We start from the raw sequence: 19,615 nt of genomic DNA on the forward strand, positions 1-19,615 counted from the left end.
ACTAGGTCCAGATAAGTACAGTAGAATTCAAAGTTGTACCACTACTAAGGAAATCTAGGACACTTTACAAGTGGCTCATGAAGGAACAACTCAAGTGAAGTGGTCCAGAGAAACACTACTGTATTCTCAGTATGAGAATTTCACCATGAAGGAAGGAGAAACCATCCAAGAGATGTATACAAGGTTCACCACACTGACAAATGAACATAAGTCTCTTGGAAGGATTATTCTTGAAGAAGACAAAGTTGAGAAGATTTTGACAAGGGTTCTGCCAGTCTCTTGGGAAAGCAAAATCACTGCTATTCAGGAATCAAAGAACATTGCTACCCTCAAGCTGGATGAACTAATTGGAAACCTTACTGCCTATGAACTGAGAAGACAAACCATGAAAATAGATACACCAAAGAAGGAAAGAAGTCTGGCTCTCAGAATTGTTCAAGGCTCAGGTCTGGAGGATGATGAAATGGCTATGATCACAAGAGATTTCAAAAAGTACCTGATGAGAGGAAATGGTTCTTCAAGAGGTACAACCTTCAACAAACCAAGGGCTTCTAAGAAACAGACCAATGAGGGCTGCTACAAGTGTGGTAAGACTGATCACATGATCAAGAATTGCCCTCAATGGGAAATTGAGTGGAAGAAGGAAAGGGCTGAACGAAGGAGCAGGTTCAACCAAAAAGGATTAAAGGATCAACAAAGGCTATGGTTGCTGCCTGGGGAGAAACATCAGATGAGGACTCAGAAGATGAAGCTGGAGATGAACAAGCTCTTATGGCCATCGGAGAATCAGATGATGAACAAGAGGTAAGTATTCTTCATCTCAAAGACAAGATTAAATTCCTGTCTAAAGAAAGGTTGTCTGAGCTACTGCTAGACTTCATTGATGAGTCTGAGATAATTAACAATGAGAAGGAAGAGCTGTCTAGGGAATGTATGATCCTACAAGCCAAGTGCAAAAATCTAGACTCTAGGGCTAATGAGAGTGAAAGTGAAAATACTGAGTTGAAGAACCAGGTTCTTGAACTTGACACTAGTGTCCTAGAACTTAGGTCTGAGAACTTAAAACTAAAACTAGGAATAGGAAAGAAGAAAGCTGATCACACACATCTCACCCTAGAAGAAAACTTAGGAAAAATGAAGGATGAGCTATACAGGAAAGATGAGCAGATAAGAGTATTAAAAGAAGATCTAGGGAAGGTAAAACATGAACTAGACAGAACTTGCAAATGGAACAAGACTTCTGATGCACTCTCCTGCTACAAGAACATCACAGTAGCAACAAAAGAGGACTTGGTTATGGGACTCAAGCACCTAAGTGGAATCCTAAAAGCAAGTACCTCACTCTTCCTGAGAACAAAATTTGCACACACTGTGGCAAGACTGGCCATTACAAAAATGAATGTAATGCAAAAGAAACGGGCAGTCAAAAGAACAAAACTTTTGTTCAAGAAAACAATAGGCTGCCTGGGTGGGCTAGAAGGAATCTGATTTATCCTTTTGCCTATAGAAAGGGACCCAAACTAGTTTGGGTTCCTAAGACTAACCCCTGATTTCTTTTTGCAGGTCCAAGTGAAGGGAAGCAGCCAAATATGGTACATGGATAGTGGCTGCTCAAAACATATGACTGGAAGCAAGAACCAGTTCCTTTCACTTGAGGACTTAAGGGGAGGCAATGTCTCCTTTGGAAATGGGAAGAAAGGTGAGATCATTGGGGTTGGAAAGGTAGATAATATAGACTCTCACTCCATTGAGAATGTCTACTTGATAGATGGCTTGAAATATGGCCTGATTAGTGTGTCACAACTACGTGACAGAGGTAACCATGTAGCATTCACATCTACTAAATGCTTTGTGATTAACCTTACCACTAACAAGATTATTTTGCAGGGAAAAATAGTTAACAATATTTACATTGTAGATTTGTCTACTCTCTTTGAAAATGAACTAACCTGCCTAAGTGTTCTAGATAATGATCCCCTCCTGTGGCACAAAAGACTTGGTCATGCCAGTCTGAATCAACTAAACAAATTGGTTTCTAAGGACTTGGTGATAGGGTTACCCAACATCAAGTTTGAAGAAGACAAAGTTTGTGAGGCCTGTGCAAGGAGGAAGCATGTAAGATCATCTTTCAAAAGCAAGAAAATGGTAAGTACAACCAAGTCGTTGGAACTGGTCCATATGGATCTCTGTGGTCCAATGAGAACCATGAGCAGAGGAGGAAAGAAATATGTAATGGTACTTGTTGATGATTATGCTAGATTTACCTGGGTACTATTTCTAACATCTAAAGATGAAGCATTTGACATGTTCACTTCCTTTGTTAGAAAAACTCAGAAACAATTAGGAAATCAACTTGCATCAATTAGGTCTGATCATGGAACTGAATTTAAAAATGCTAAGTTTGCTGAATTTTGTGATGAAAATGGTATATTTCATAACTTCTCTGCCCCTAGGACCCCTCAACAAAATGGAGTAGTTGAAAGAAAGAACAGGACTCTTGAAGACATGGCTAGGACTATGCTTCTTTCTAGTAAACTGTCCCATAGCTTCTGGGCAGAGGCTGTAAACACTGCATGTTACATTATCAATAGATTTATTGTAGAGAAGACTCCCTATGAGTTACTTAAAGGGAGAAAACCAAATATATCTCATCTTAGGGCATTCAGATGCAAGTGCTTTGTGCACAATAATGGAAAAGACTCCCTAGGTAAGTTTGATCCCAGAAGTGATGAGAGAGTATTCTTGGGATATTCTTCACATAGCAAAGCATATAAAGTGTTCAATAAAAGAACTTTGTGTGTAAAAGAAAGTGTACATGTAGTATTTGATGAAACTAACATTCTTTCTGAGAGACAGGGACACGAACATGAAGCCATTGGATTGGTAAAGGATTTGACTGAAGCTACAACACAAGTCAAAATGGCACCAAAAGAAGGAACAGGTGATGGAACAGGTTGTTCCATCCAGGGCAACCTGACAGGGGGAACTGATCAAAGAGGAATTGAAATAAATCCCCTAAAAGAACCTGTTCATGACCATGTTCCTCAACAACAGAATATGGGAGAAACATCTAGCAGAAACTAGTTGGTTGTAAAACCTCACAAGTATCAAAGTTCTCATCCTATTGGGAACATTATCACTAATCCAACAACTGGAGTCAAAACTAGATCACAATTAAAGAATCTGTGTGCTTTTGATGCCTTTTTATCTTTTACTGAACCTAAAATGTTGTTGAGGCTTTGCAGGATGTAGATTGGGTGAATGCAATGCAAGACAAACTCAATCAGTTTGAGAGAAGTCAAGTTTGGCATCTAGTTCCAAGACCCAAGGACAGATCAGTTATTGGTACAAAATGGGTCTTCAGAAACAAACTTGATAAAGATGGAACAGTTACAAGAAACAAGGCAAGACGGGTGGTCCAAGGTTATAGTCAAGAGGAAGGCATAGATTATGATGAGACTTTTGCTCCAGTTGCAAGACTAGAGACAATCAGACTCCTCATAGCCTTTGCAGCACACATGGAATTCACTATTCATCAGATGGATGTCAAAAGTGCCTTCCTGAATGGCGACCTAAAAGAAGAAGTGTTTGTAAAACAACCTCCAAGGTTTGAGGGCAAAGAATGTCCTGAGCATGTGTACAAGTTAGACAAGGCTCTCTATGGACTCAAGCAGGCCCCAAGAGCATGGTATGAACGATTGTCCAAATTCCTACTGGAGCATGGTTACAAAAGAGGTAAAATTGATAGTACCTTATTCTTAAGGGAAATAGGTAAGTATCTCCTTGTGGTACAAATATATGTTGATGACATAATCTTTGGGGCCACCACTGATAAGCTAAGTAAGGACTTTGCAAAATTAATGGGGAGTGAGTTTGAAATGAGTATGATGGGTGAGCTTAACTTCTTCTTAGGCTTGCAGATCAAACCAAGTCCTAATGGAACCATGATCCATCAGCAAAAGTATGCAAAAGAGCTTATCAAAAAGTTTAAAATGGAAGAATCAAAAGAAATAGACACACCCATTGCAACTACCACTAAATTAGACATTGATGAACCTGGTTCATCAGTTGATCAAAAGTTGTATAGGGGTATGATTGGTTCACTCTTGTATCTTACTACCAGCAGACCTGACATTGTTTTCAGTGTAGGTGTTTGTGCTCATTTTCAGGCAAATCCAAAAGAGTCTCACTTGACTGCTGTCAAGAGGATATTAATATATCTGAAAAGGCACCACTGATCTGTGTCTTTGGTATTCCAAAGGTAGTAATTTCAATCTAGTAGGATATGCCGATGTTGATTATGCAGGTTTTCTAGTGGATAGGAAGAGCACCTCAGGTATGACACACTTCCTTGGTTCATGTCTAGTGTCATGGGCTACTAAAAAGCAAAATTCAGTGGCCTTATCTACTACTGAAGCTGAGTATGTTGCTGCTGCCTCTTGTTGTGCTCAATTGCTATGGATCAAACAACAGCTAGTAAACTTTGGCATTGAAGTTGGTTGCATTCCTATATTCTGTGATAACACTAGTGTTATAAGTATGACAAAGAACCATGTTCATTATAAGAGGACTAAGCACATAGATGTTAGGTACCATTTCTTAAGAGACAGCTATGAGAAAGGTTTGATCTCCATAGAATTATGTGCTACTGATAAGCAAATTGATGACATCTTCACTAAAACACTAAGTAGATAAAACTTTGAGAGGAATAGGTTGGAATTAGGGATGATTAAGATCACCTAATAGATCCAGCTCAGAATGCACAAAAAAATGAAGAAAAAAAATTTGGCTAGGAATTCTAACCTTGTGTAAATATCTAGATTAATTCTTACTCAATTTCATACTTTAATTAGTATACTCCTGTGACATGTGTATATATGACTCACTGATCTCTTACAACATTTTCTCTATTATGGCATTTGAAGCATGTTCAAGAGAGTTCTATATGAAGAACCTGGTTCATCAGTATGGGTTCATATGAAAGCTCAAGTATGTTTTCTATACTCTGCACAATTAGAAAGATTAATAATTCAATCATGAGCAGAAGTCCTATACTTGTCAAATTCCTAGAAAATTCTATCTATTGAGCATTAAACCAGTTTTGTCCATCTATAACTCTAAACCGTGATTTTTGCCTAATATCTAGGGAAGCCAAATCTATCATTAAAATTCTGGAATTTCAGTTTAATTAGAATTCTATTTGACCCCTGAAAAAGCTGTCGTTACTTATTTAATGTCTAATTCGTTTTAAATACACACCACATTTCTAGTCTTCTTCATAATTCTAAAACCGTCAAAAATTCCTCTTCAATTCTAATTGCCCTCTTCTCCAAAATTTCCAAATTCTCTCAAGAAACGAAGAATCATGTCTAACCCACAAGATCATCCTGGCACTCCTCCACCACCATATCCCTCAAATTCATCCTCGTCTACTCCACCCAGTGTATCTCCAAAACCTAGGTTTCGAAGGCAAAAAATGCTTTCTCGAAAAACTGTAGCATCTGGGGCTCTGAGGAAGGTTTTAAATGAAAGGTTGAAAGCTAGCCAAGTGAAAGAAAGCTCAGCTCCAAAGTCTGATTCTAGCTCTGAGTCTGAATCCTTTCAATCCGCGACTGAGGGAGATGGACATGGGTCTTCTGACTCTGAAAAGACTCAAGAATCTCCTTCTGAGGTAATTTCTTCTGTGGTTGAAAACTTAGAAACTAGGTTTGTTCTGGTTGGACCCATTAGGGATGTTGAGTTGCCTGAGATGAGTAGCAGTAGAGGTAAAAAGAAGTCTGAAAAAGAAAAAGAGAGAGAGGGTGCATGTGGTGAAGAGAGGGGAAAAGGGAAGGGAGCAGTTCTTGCTATATGTGGGGTTGTACAAGATAGGTTAGATGAGAGTGGCATGAAGTCAGAGGGAAGTGGTTCTGGGGAAGCAACTGAGGGGTTTGTTCATCTAAGCAAACAAAGAGATGAACCTGTTTCATCTACTGAAGAATCCTTGGCCGACCTACTGAAAAAGGCTGGGGCAAGTTATGACCCAAAGAAAAGCAAAGCTACTACACCAAAAGCCCCAAATGTTCCCAAGCCATCCAAGAAAAGAAAAGCCGCATCCCCAACACCTACTGCCTCTTCATTGCCTAGGGGTAGAGCCATAAGAAGCAGGGTAAAATAGAGTGAAGTTGATCTACAAAAGGCATTAGAAGAAAGCAAGAAAAGGAAAAAGGATAAGGGAAAGGGAAATGTTGCAGAATCCTTAGAGGTTGTTGAGGAAGAAAAGATGGAACGGTCCATCAAGAGAGGGGTACAACAGTGGAGGTTCCTACACCCAAGCCTAAGAAACCCAAGACTTCCTCCAAGAAGTCCTCCTCTGTGCCTATAGCTGCTGAACCCACACTAGCCAAAAGGACAAGATCTATAGTGAATGCTAAATAAACCAAAGTTTCTGATGATAATGATTGGAGAAGAAGAAGAAGAAGAAGAAGAAGAAGAAGAAGAAGAAGAAGAAGAATAAGAAGAAGAAGAAGAAGGAAGAAGAAGAAGAAAAAGAAGAAGGAAGAAGAAGGAAGAAGAAGGAAGAAGAAGGAAGAAGCAGAAGAAGAAGGAAGAAGGAAGAAGCAGAAGCAGAAGAAGAAGAAGCAGAAGAAGAAGAAGCAGAAGAAGAGGAAGAAGAAGAAGAAGAAGAAGAAGAGGAAGAGGAAGAGGAAGAGGAAGAGGAAGAGGAAGAGGAAGAGGAAGAGGAAGAGGAGGAGGAGGAGGAGGAGGAGGAAGAGGAACAGGATAAGCTTGCCATTTAGATTGTTGAAGGACATGTTGGAACTATGGATGATGAGATTGGTAGACTCTTTGGCTGCTCAGGGATGGAAGGACATGGTCCTTCAGATGGAAGGTAGGCTAGCTAGAAATGAGTTGATTGAATTTATGGAAAATGCTGCTATTAAGGATAAAGTTGTCAGTAGCCAGGTAAAGGGAGTTCAAGTGCAGTTTGATGTTGTGAAACTGGGAGAGATTCTAGACATACCCTCTGAAGGGTTTGATGACTATACTAGGCAAAGGTGGCCATGCTTGGACTCCCTCCCCACTACCCTTGAAATCACCAAAAGGTTCTGTGATTTAGAGAATGTGAATGAAGCCAGAGCTATGCAGAAAAGTGAGATGAGGCCTCGGCACAAGGTGATGTTTGAGTTTGTCAACAAGTGCTTAATGCCAAGATAGGAGAGAAGGCACACTGCCAACTACATGGATTTGGTTCTTATGGAATGCCTGGAGAGAGGAAAACAAATCAACTGGCCTGCCCTTGTAGTCAAACTACTAGACAGGGTCATAAATAGTTCCAAGGCTCATGCTACCCCATATGGCTTCATACTAACCACAGTTCTGGACAGGCTCAATGTGCCTCTGAAGAAATGGGAAATGGCCTCGAGCAAAGAACACTTTGGCATCAAAACTCTTCTTGCTTGTGACTATCCAGTCAATACCATCCCAGTTGACTCTGGTTCATCCTTGAGGACACCCATCAACAATAAGGTTAGGACTTTGGTTCAGGAATGTGCAGCTAAAGATGCTGAAATTGCTAGGCTCAAGGCTCGTGTGGTTGAAGTGGAAGCTGAGTGGGATGGTCTCAGAATTGAGCTTGCAAAAGAAAAGGAGAAGAATGATGGAATTCTTCAGAACGAGCTGAATCTTCTCCAAACCCAACCCTCAAGTTCCTCCAAGCCTTAGGACTCCTAGTTTCTGTCTCCTGAACTAGTTCTAGTACCCCCCAATGACCCAGATTAGGGATTTTTCTATTTTTTGCTCATGGTTTGGATGTTTTTCTTTATTTTTGTGGATTGTTAGTGGCAACATATCTCTCTCAATGACAACTGTTGTTTTCTCTTGTTCAATGATTATTCTGACCTTGATAGTTTAAATATGTTTGTTTGATTACTGATGATTGCACCATGATTGCACTTGCAGTTGCCCCAGTGGCCATGAGTACTTATTAAAATCTGGAATTCACACTGTTTATGCAACTTTTCGATGATGCCAAAAGGGGGAAGAGATATTGTGCTTTACACATTATTCTGAAATAAGTGATATTTATAACCTAATTAACCTGGTCCTTGATGAAAAGAAAATTTTCTAAGTTTAGTGTTGATGGTTAAGCTGAGTTCTTACAGTTTTTTGATCAGTAAAAAGCACAGATTTTGTCATCATCAAAAAGGGGGAACTTGTTGGCCCAAGAACAGGTTAAGTTTTGAAGAATGACAAATGAACTCAGTCATGGACTAGGTACATCTTGCAAAGCACCATCATGATCAACCTACACATGTAAGATGCACGTGAAGGAGATAAGGCCTGTTGATCAAGCAGCAATATCTCCCGATCTGATCGAAAAGGTTGCATATTGGATAAGGGGAGAAAGTCTCTTATATGAAGAGAACACAATCCGGATAAAGAGAGTGTTAGAGTTTGATATCTTCAAGGACTCAACTACGATAAAATATCAGGAATTGAGTCCCAATCAAACTCTGATTTCTAACCAATTAAATGACAGTGATTGTTCTCTTTTACAGGTATTGCACAAACTCAGAAGTTAAACTAAATTGAAAGAAAAAGAGCAAGGCGATTTTGCAAGCAATTTATGTGAGATTTGAGTGTGCACTCCTAAAGCTACTTAAACGAGATAGAAGAACCAGTTCCATTGTGTTTTTTCTTATTCTAGTTCAATTGTAGTAGGGGGTTTAAAGTTGTACCTTTCAGCTTTCATAGAAGAAATTGTATTAGGTACTTTGAGTGTTCAAGTTACAAGCTAACTTGAAGTTGTCTCAACAGTTGAGGCTGTGTGCTACAAAGGATTAGAGTTAATCCTTAGGTTTACAAAGAGTTTTTGTAAATGCTGCTTTGGCTCAGTGATTTTAGTGGACGTTTGGGAAAATCCTATTGAGTAGTAGGTCATGATTTTTTTCACCTTTTGAGCCAGGTGTTTTTCACGTAAAAATCTCTGTGTTCTTTTTATTCCGCAAACAGTAGTAGTTAGAACACCTAGAAGAACCAGGTTCTTCTAGAGTGAAAATTGGGTACCACACAAATCACCCCAACCCTCTTGTGTGGTATTGACGTTTAGAACATCAACACCTCACAAGACACACCATAGAGATAGTGCCTCCAAATCTTCAATGCGTGGACAATGGCAGCCAACTCCAAATCATTAACAGGGTAGTTCTTCTCATGGGGTTTCAACTGACGTGAAGCATAAGCAATCACTCTACCCTCCTACATCAAAACACCCCCAATGCCGACCCGAGAAGCATCACAATATATTGTATAAGAGCTAGAAGCTAATGGCAGAACTAACACTGGAGCTGTGGTCAAGGCAGTTTGAGCTTCTAAAAGCTCGCCTCACACTCATTCGACCACCTAAAAGGAGCACCCTTGTGGGTCAATTTGGTCAAGGGCGATGCAATAGATGAGAAACCCTGAATGAACTAACGGTAATAACCAGCCAAACCAAGAAAGCTACGAATCTCTATGGTTGAGGACGGTCTGGGCCAACTCTGAACCGCCTCTATCTTCTTCGGATCAACCTGAATACCCTCGCTGGACACCACGTGTCCCAAGAACGCTACTGAACTGAGCCAAAACTTACACTTGGAGAACTTCTTATAAAGCTTCTCCTCCCTCAGTCGCTGCAATACAATCCTCAAATGCTCAGCGTGCTCCTCCTGGCTACGCGAGTATACTGGGATATCATCAATGAATACAATAGTGAACAAGTCGATATAAGGCCAAAAACATGCTGTTTATCAAATACATGAACGATGTTGGGCGTTAGTCAGCCCAAAAGACGTCACAAGGAACTTATAATGACCATATCGGGTCCTGAAAGTTGTCTTAATAATGTCCGAGTCCCTAATCTTCAACTGGTGATACCCTGACCTCAAATCAATCTTGGAGAACATCCTCTCTCCCTAAAGATGGTCAAATAAATCATCAATACGAGGCAAAGGATACTTGTTCTCGATTGTGACTTTGTTCAACTGCCTGTAATCAATGCATATTCTCATAGTGCCATCCTTTTTCTTCACAAATAAAACTGGTGTACCCCAAGGTGATACACTAAGCCGAATAAACCCCTTATCAAGGAGTTCCTAAAGCTTCTCCTTCAATTCCTTTAACTCTACCGGTGCCATACGATACGGTGGAATAGAAATGGGCTGAGTGCCCGGCACCAAATCAATACCGATGTCAATATCCTTGTCCGATGGCATGCCATGCAGGTCTGCAGGAAACACATCCGGAAATCTTGCACCACTAGAATTGAATCAATAGTAGGAGTCTCTGCACTGACATCCCTCACAAAGGCCAAATAATAAAGACAACCCTTCCCAACCATCCACTGGGCCTTCAAGAATGAAATCACCCTACTGGGAACATAATCCAACGAACCTCGCCACTCAATTCGTGGCAACCCCAGCATAGCCAACGTCACCATCTTAGCGTGACAATCCAGAATAGGATGACACGGAGACAACCAATCTATGTCCAATATCATATCAAATTCAACCATGCTAAGCAGCAAGAGATCAACTATAGTCTCTAATCCCCCAATAGTCACTACACACGACCGATATACACGGTCCACAATAATAGTATCGCCCACCGACGTAGATACATAGACAGATGAAACTAGAGACTCATGGAGCGTGTCCAGATAATGAGGAAAATATGACAACACATATGAATAGGTGGAACCAGGGTCAAATAATACAAAAGCATCTCGATGACATACGGAGATAATACTTGTGATCACTGTGTTTGAAGCAATAGCATCTAGTTTGGTAGGGAGTGCATAGAAATAGGTCTGACCGCCACCTGATGAGCCTCCCCCTCTAGAGCGACCCCTAGCTGACCAACCTCTACCCCGAGCTAGCTGGGTGAGTGGTGAAGTAACAAGTGCTAAAGCCGGAGGCTGACTCCTCTACTGAGGTGATCCTCCCATAAGTTTGGGAAAGTACCTCTTGATATGACCCAAATCTCCACACTCAAAGCAACCTCTACCGGCCACTAGCAATGGGGACTGAAGGGAGCCCCGAGCACCGGGATACCCGCTAGAAGGCCCCGACATATATGAACCTTGAGCTGATAGTGCATGAGATGAACTCTAAGCTAGAAGGGCACTGAGTGATGAGTGTCCCTGATGAGAACTGTGAAAACTGTGGCCAGATGATTCACCATAGTGTATTGGGCGGGCCATTTGAGCATGCCAATAAAGACGACCTCTACCGTGATGAAATTGACCCCCAGAAGGAACACCACCAAAGCTACCTGAACCACGAGACCTCTTGGCATCCCTCTCAACCTGCTCCTAACTGTGGACCGACTCTATCTCCCGAGCAATGTCAACAACCTCCTCAAAAGTAGCACCAGACATCCTCTCTCTAGTCATAATATCTGCAGATGGTATGTGAGGCCATCAACGAACCTCCTGATCCTCTCCCTGTCTGTGGGAACCAACCAAATAGCATGACGGGCCAACTCAAAAAGTCTCATCTCGTACTGTGTCACCGTCATACCATCCTGATGCAACTGCTCAAACTATCTGCGCACCTCCTCTCTTCGAGACCGCAACACATACTTCTCTAAGAAAAGAACATAAAACTCCTGCCATGTAAGTGGCGCTGCACCAACCGGCCTACACCTTTCATAAGTCTCCCACCTAGTGAAGGCAGCTCTAGTGAACTGAAAAGTAGTGAACGAGACCCCACTAGTCTCCAGATTACCTGTTGTATGGAGAATCCTCTAACACTTATCCAAGAAACCCTGGGCATCCTCGCCCTCTGCACCGCTGAAAGTCGGAGACTGGAGCCTCCCAAACCTCCAATCTATGCTGCTCATCATCAAGCATGACTGGAACTACATAGTCCTTAGCAAGTGCAATTGGCTGGGCTGGTGGTTCCCCCGGTGTCTAGAGTTCATGTTCCACCTGCTCTGGTATATGGCGGCGGGAGCCTAAGTACCTCCCCCGGCCTGGGAAGTGGCTGCTACAGTAGAAATAAAGACCGCCTGAGCAAGACTGGTGCACACAGTCAGAATCTAAGCTAAGGTCTCCTGAAGACCTGGAATTACGATGGGCACAGCTGGTGCCGTAGTTGGTCCCTCTGGTGCATCCACAACTGGGACATGATCCTAAATTAGGTCAACTGGTGGATCTACAGGTGCTGCCCTAGCTGCTGTGCGGGCTACACCTATGCCCCTACCACGACCTAGACCGCGACCTCGGCCTCTCGCGGCCCTGTCTAGTGGCACTGGTGGTTGTCCGTCCTGCCCACTAGCACGTGTCCTTACAATCTGTGAGAGAATAGAATAATAGAATTTTAGTTACCAGTATCAATAGATTCGCACGATAAGAATTCAAGAATGTGACGTTTCCAAAGAGTTCTGCAGCCTCAAAGATAAGTACAGACGTCTCCATACCGGTCCTCAAGACTCTACTAAACTCGCTCATGACTCGTGAGACCTATGTAACCTAGGCTCTAATACCAACTTGTCACGACCCAAAATCAACCATCGTGATGGCACCTATCGTGGAACTAGGCCAGCCTCAACTCAACAACCCATCACCAACTGTAACGACACGGCCGGTCGTTTCATGAGTTACCGCTCCGTTTCCCCCAATTTTGATTTTTATTGTCTTATTCAGCTGTATTATGTGTTATCGGGTTGGTTGGTTTGAGTTCGGAGACATTTTGGTAAGGTTTAGGACACTTAGTCTCTTCTGAGTAAGCTTAAGTTGGAAAAGTCAACCGGATGTTGACTTATGTGAGAAAGGGCTAGGATGTGAATTTATATGATTAGGATAGCTTTGGGAGGTGAATTGGCACTTAGGAGCATGATCGGAATGTGTTTTGGAGGTCCGGAGTAGATTTAGGTTTGAATTTGCGAAGTTGAAATTTTGGCCTTTTCCGGTTGGTAGGTGAGATTTTGATATAGGGGTCGGAATGAAATTTCAGAAGTTGGAGTAGGTCTGTTGTGTTATTTGTGATGTGTGTGCAAAACTTCAGGTCATTCAGACGAGGTTTGATAGACTTTTTGATCGAAAGCAAAATTTGGAATTTTTTGGAATTTTTAATCTTGAATCTGATGTCAATTTGGTATTTTGATGTTGTTTTGAGTGTTCCGAAGGTTGGAACAAGTTTGAATGAGGTTATGAGATATGTTGTCATGTTTGGTTCAGGTCCCGAGGGCCTCGGGTGAGTTTCGGGTGGTTGAACGGATTATTTCATGTTGGAAAAAGTTGCAGAAAAATTGTTGTTGGTGTTGCAGGCATTTGGCCTTTGCATTTGTGATGGATGTCCCGCGTTCACGAAGGGTTGGGTCAAGTACTCATCGCGTTCACGATGGTTATGCGAGTAAAGGTGAGCAGCTGGTATCTTGGAGAATTGTGCTTCGCGTTCGCGATGCATTGAGGAGCTAAGGCTTCGCGTTCGCATACAGTGTGTCGCGTTCATGATGAAGGAATAAGTGGTCAGCGGAAGTTTGTGCTTCGCGAATGTGAGGCGTTGACCGCATTCACGAAGAAGAGATTTTAAGTGCTGGGCAGAATGTTTAAAAGACCATTTCCGCGATTTTGGGTCTAAGTTTCACCATAGTTGAGCGATTTTGGATTTTTTGAGGAGGATTGAAGAGGGAATCAAGGGGAAACACTTGGAGGTAAGATTTTTGGATTTAATACTCGATCCTATGTTGATTCTTACTTGTTTAAATATGAAATTAATAGGATTTAAAGCCTAAAATTTGGGGAAATAGGACTTGAAATTTGAAAGTGTAAATTGGGGATTTGAGGTCCGATTTTGATGTTTTTGGTATGTATGGACTCATGGAAGAATGAGGATTCTATTGATGTAATTTTTATCAGATTCTGAGATGTGGGACCGGGGGCCGGGTTTGGCCAATTTCGGGATTTTTGATGTAAATTGGTTATTTTCGAGTGGACTTTGTTCCCTTAGCATATTTTGATGGTATAAATCTGTTTAGAGATAGATTTGGAGCATCCGGAGGCCGATTCTAGGGGCAAAGGCATCACGGGCTAGAGTTTGGACCGGATAGAGGTAAGTAATGATTGTAAATATTTGTCCTGAGGGTATGAAACCCTAAATTTCACATCGTTGTGCTACTTTGAGGTGACACACACACTAGATGACGAGCGTGGGGTCGTGCGCTATTGGGGATTGTGACTTAGTCCATCCCATATGACTGTTAAGTCGCGTATTTGATTAAACCTTGTTTGATATCATTGTGTTTTGGAAAGTATTATCTTGTTTTGGGTTTAATGCCATATTTGGGCCTCGTGCCAACTATTTTGGACCCTTAGGGGATTTTTACTACTATTCCTCACAGTTTTGACTTCATATTTGTGCTCAGTCATGTTGTATTCTACTGTTTTCATAACTCATCCATATTTACTCCATTTTGATATTTTAAATGATATTTTGGGCTGATCATCATGTTTTACTGTTGCCCGAGCGGCTTGAGAGATTTTTGACTTAGTGAGGCTGAGGGCCTGTGTTGTGAGGATATTATGGGATCGGGCTGCGCACCGTAGCAGTGTGGTACTGATTCATAATTATGAGACCGAGGGCCTGATTTGTTATGCCACAAGGTGGCTTGTTATGAGGCCGAGGGCCTGTTTGATTATGCCACGAGATGGCTTGTTATAGCGCTTGGGCTGTAGGAGCCCCTCCGAAGTCTGCACACCCCCAGTGAGCGCGGGTACCCAGTGTGAGTGATATGATGTAGCCTGAGGGGCTGTTGTTGTTTCATATTGTTGCCCAAGGGGTTGTTCTTGATCCATGTTTTGCCCGAGGGGCGGTTCTTGATTCATGTTATGCCTGAGGGGCTGATTACGAGTGATTGTGAGGTAGCCCGAGGGGCGGTTTATGGTACATGTGCGAGCACGTGATTTTTTCCCTATAGTAATTACTCCCATAAAATACAAGAAACAACAATTTTTTTCCATTTTTACAATTTTATAGGATTTAGTGGGAATTTGTGTTAATTGTTTGCATTTCTGTGCATGTTTATTTTTGTTAAAATCATGAAAATGCCAAAAATATCATGCATTTCATTTAGGTTATATTTCTATATTTTTAAGGTTAATTAGTAAATTAGTTGTCTTATTTAAAAATGAAAATCACAAAAATTGGCTTACTTTTGCATTTTTAGCCTTTTAATTTTAAATTAGTAATTTTGTCTTTTAATTTAGGAGTAATTAATTTTTGTAAGTATTATAGTAGATAATCAACTCAATTTTTTTTCAAACTAATTATTTTAGGAGTTTAATATAGGTTTTAATTAATTAAAATAGGAAAAGAAAAAGTTTGAAAAAAAGGAAAAAAAAGAATCAGAAAAAAGGGTTGTTTTATTAGGGCCAAATTATTAAAGCCCAAATCTATCTTCCTCACCCATACGCCCAGCCCAATCCCTTTAACCCAGTCCAACCCTACCCCATACCAAAACGACCCCGTTTCTAGATCCCCCATCTCAACCGTTGGATCAATAAGATCCAACGGGCCGGAACTCACCCATTTCCCATATACAACTAATCGAATCAAGCCCCACCCCCAGTCCAAACCCCCTCAGTTCCCATCTCTATCCTTAACCTCCAAACCCTAGAGCCCGCCGCCCCCAAATTTTCCATCGTCTCTGCCGGCGGCAATGCCTTGGACCACCTCCAAACATCACCAAAATTACACCCTATAATCCCTGTCCTCTCCTCTTTCTAAATCCCAAAACGGTTTCCCTCGAATCCCTCTCAATCCTCTCCAATCTTAGATCTAAAACCAATACCAAAAACCCTAATTCGCCCAAGCCTATCCAAAACCTCACCAGGTCGTCTCCTTGTTCCCTTCACCCCTTATGTCCTGTCGATTTGCTAAAAAGGCCTGTCAGATTGAAGCAATTTCAAATCTGGTTGGGCGTGCATGAGCTTCCTAGACGATTCGAGCCTAAAATAGGTGTCACTTGTCTGTTCTCAATGGGAACAGTCATTTGACACCTATTTTTAGGTTTAAATCAGAAAAAGACGGGTCAAGCCGGAGCCACTGGTCATTCATTGCAGTAGGTATTTGTTCCTCTTCCCTTCTTCTATCTTTTCATCATCCGGCCCTTCTTTATCTTCTTTACATCTTCGATTTCTTCTACTTTTTCTATTTTCTTTTGACCGAAAAATGAAAAGGGGTAGTTAGTCTTAATTTTAGGTTGTTAGATTTTGTTTTCTTTCCCCTGTGATTAATCATCGATGTTAGTCAGTTAGTTTAGGTTTAAAATCATGCACTTGCCATCAGGATCATTAGACTTCCAGTTTTTCATTTTAGGGTTTGTTTAAATCAGCGAACTTGTGTTTAATGATATTTGTTCCGAAATCAGCATGTTAGTATATCGTGGTGTTTTGATTCCTTGTTAAAATGGTTGTATTAATTGTTTCAAAGGTTGAATCTCAAATAGGTTCATTCATTGATTGTTTCTTGCTAATGTTAGTTCTGATTGTTCATGTGTGGGGTTATTTCTAATTCCGTTTCAATGTTAAACCTATTTAGGTTTCAAAAATTGATGTCATTTGATTCTGATTGCCTAATGATTCTGTTTTAGAGAATTGTTTGTTTAGTTTGTAAATGTTCAGAATTTTCAGGGGTTTTAATTGAACAAAAAGAAAGTTAAAGGGGTCACAAAAGAGGGCAAACAGTTCTGAAATTGGATAAAATTCATTTGACAATGTTCTAGAATAGGGGCAGCTGGCCCTATTTGGCTAGCACAAGTGCTGGAGCCAATTATAGGCTGCCAGCTGTCCCATTCTGTTAAAAAAGATGCTTGTGTGAGGGAATAATTCCCATTCTGTTTCTGCAGCACATGGCACCCAAAAGAGACTATATATAGACCCTTCTTTCACAAAAAAATAAGTGATTATTTAGACAATTGAGAGTTTCAACAAATTGAGAGTTTCAACAAGATTTCAACGAACCTTAAGATCCTGAATGCCAAAGCAGTAATACCTTTCAGGGTAATCCACTAATAAATCTTTCCTTCAATAAAGGTTTATTGCAGTCTTCTCTGACCATTATCTTTTCTATGAACATATCTTTATACCACCTAAAGTCTGTTAATTTTGGGCAGCTAAGATTATTTAGAAGTTCAAGACTTCTATCCTGAAATAATTTTGGTTCAACAATAAAATGTTTGGCTATACAGTAGATTAAAGTTGCAGTAGCGTCTTCTTTAGATTCTTGCTCTGCTATTTGAGTATTATTTTCAGTTTTTGCAACAGTTATTACTGCTTTGGCATTCAGGATTTGATTCCTATTTTCTTCGGAAAGGTAATTATCCCACCAATTTTTTAATGTACCAGTAAAGCATGATACTATTAAGGTTGCTGCGTGTTTATCTGACGCATTTTTCATTTTGTGTGCTGTTACAGAAATTCCTTTTTCGTGAAGCTTTTTGTAGATTTGGCTTTCAGCTAAACCATCAATATTCCATTCGGAAATTCCAATTCTATCGTGACTGGAGTGGGATAGATAGATATCTTCTTCGAACTGAACGTCTGGAAATGATGCTCTTTTGTAATAATTCTTTTTATTAGGGTGTCAAGGATCATTCGTTAATCTACTTACTTCAGGAGTAGTGGTAGAGATAGTTTTTAGAGTGAGTGAAGGTTTTAATTTATTTATAGAATCTACAAGCTCTTTAGAAGCTCTTTCTATCATCTTTAGTTTAGTTTCCCTATCAGGGATGGTTTCTTCCTTTAACAGAATTCATATTTGTTATTTAATGAAGTTAACTGTGTTTGCAGTTTATGGAGTTCAACGGTTTTATCTTTGCTAGTACTAGCTTGTTCTGTATTAGGCTTTGAGATACTTAGTTTTGTTTTAAGTTGTTCTTCTATTTTTTCTAGAAGTTCATTTGTAAAATCGAATTTTTCTCTTAATTGAGAGAATTTTTCTTTAGAAAATTCAGGGATTCTGATAGTAGGATGTGTTTCAATTGTGGATGCTACCATCGTTCTAGTAGGGGTTTGCTATCTTGTTGGTATCTTTTAGCTGATTAGATACAACATGTAAAAGGTTATTTGTGTAGTTATTTTGGACAATTATTTTGTTTAGATCTTTGTTTGTTGGTTCTTTGTCAAGGTAGGTATTTTCTCTTTTAAAAGGGGAAGCTGTGACTACCTCATTTTGAACGGGTATTATGATTTCATCTAATGGTGGAATGGTGGCCTCTATTATACCTTTATTTTTGGTATACCATTTATTGATAATCATTTGTAAAGATTCCTTTTGATTTGGAATATGTCCTGTTAATTCGAACCATCTAAAGAATTCAATATCACATCTAAGTCTTTTTAAGTCCTTAATCCATTTATTTCTAAAAGTTCTTCTTTGGTCAAAAGAATAGGTATATACGTACCATTCTCTTTTAATGTTATTATCAGGGTGTTCCCCCTGAGCATTTAGACTTTTCCAGTCTATTTTGAAATTATTTTCTTCTTTAAGGGTTCCGAGTCTATCAATTGTTTCAGCGGATGGACTTTTATGAATGAAGGGATCCTTTTGATAGATTACTTTAGGAACGGTTTTGTTAAAATCTACTCCTTTTATTTTTCTATCAAGTTCTTCGATTAACTCTTCGTCGCTTTTATCGTTTTTACAACTTTTACTATTTTCCTCAGGGGGTTTGAAAGAAGAAGGTCTGCTGAAGGACATTCTTCTACTGGAAGAGGCTTCGCTTAAAGAGTTAGATCTTAAAAATTTTAAGTCTACTGCTCCTGTAGGATGTTGAATAACTTGTTCAATATATTAACTTTCTAGTTCATATTTTGGTTGAGTTATGGCTTCAAAACGCCATTCATCTTTTGATAATATCTCATCCCATCGAATCATTCTAGGGACGAAGGTGTTGCTATGTTCTTGGTTTGCTTCCATGAGCATAGTAACTCCTTTACTACTTTCAATTTCAGCTTTTGGGGCTAAAGTAGTTTTCATGAGTCTGTAATATACTCTGTATATTACAACTATCTCTCTTGTATTAATTTTACTATTCATATTTTTTGTTTTAATATTAAAAGTTAGAGTATCTAAAATATTCTGGTCATTTATGTCAACCGAATAATTTGGATAACAATTAAAGTAAACTGGACCTTGGGCTAAGTTACTTTGTAATACTCCTAATAATGAATCGTCAAAATTTAATAGTCTATCATCTCTTAGTAATAGACAGAGGGGAGTGTCTAAACCTAGTCTGTATAAAGGCTTGATAGCTATTTGAACAAGTCCTATATGGAGAAAATTGTATTTTTTTTCTTATACTGTTGTATATCATGTGCTGCTAATAACTTAATTGTTTCAATAGAGTTATTAATAGCAATTGTTGATTCACAAGTCTTGATGTTATAGCTTTTAATAAAATCAAACTTGCCAGTATGATATATCGTATTAAAAGATTCTCTAGGAATACTCCAATTTTGTAAATCATTTTCTATTTTGGCAATATTAGTTACTGCCAAAATATTAGCACTATTAAGAATTTTATTATTCTCGGAATTATTCATTTTAATACTGAGATGTATACCTACTGATACAGATATTCATTGTTTTTA

The sequence above is a fragment of the Nicotiana sylvestris genome, chromosome 9, assembly GCF_000393655.2.
Source record: "Nicotiana sylvestris chromosome 9, ASM39365v2, whole genome shotgun sequence".
NCBI lineage: Eukaryota > Viridiplantae > Streptophyta > Magnoliopsida > Solanales > Solanaceae > Nicotiana > Nicotiana sylvestris.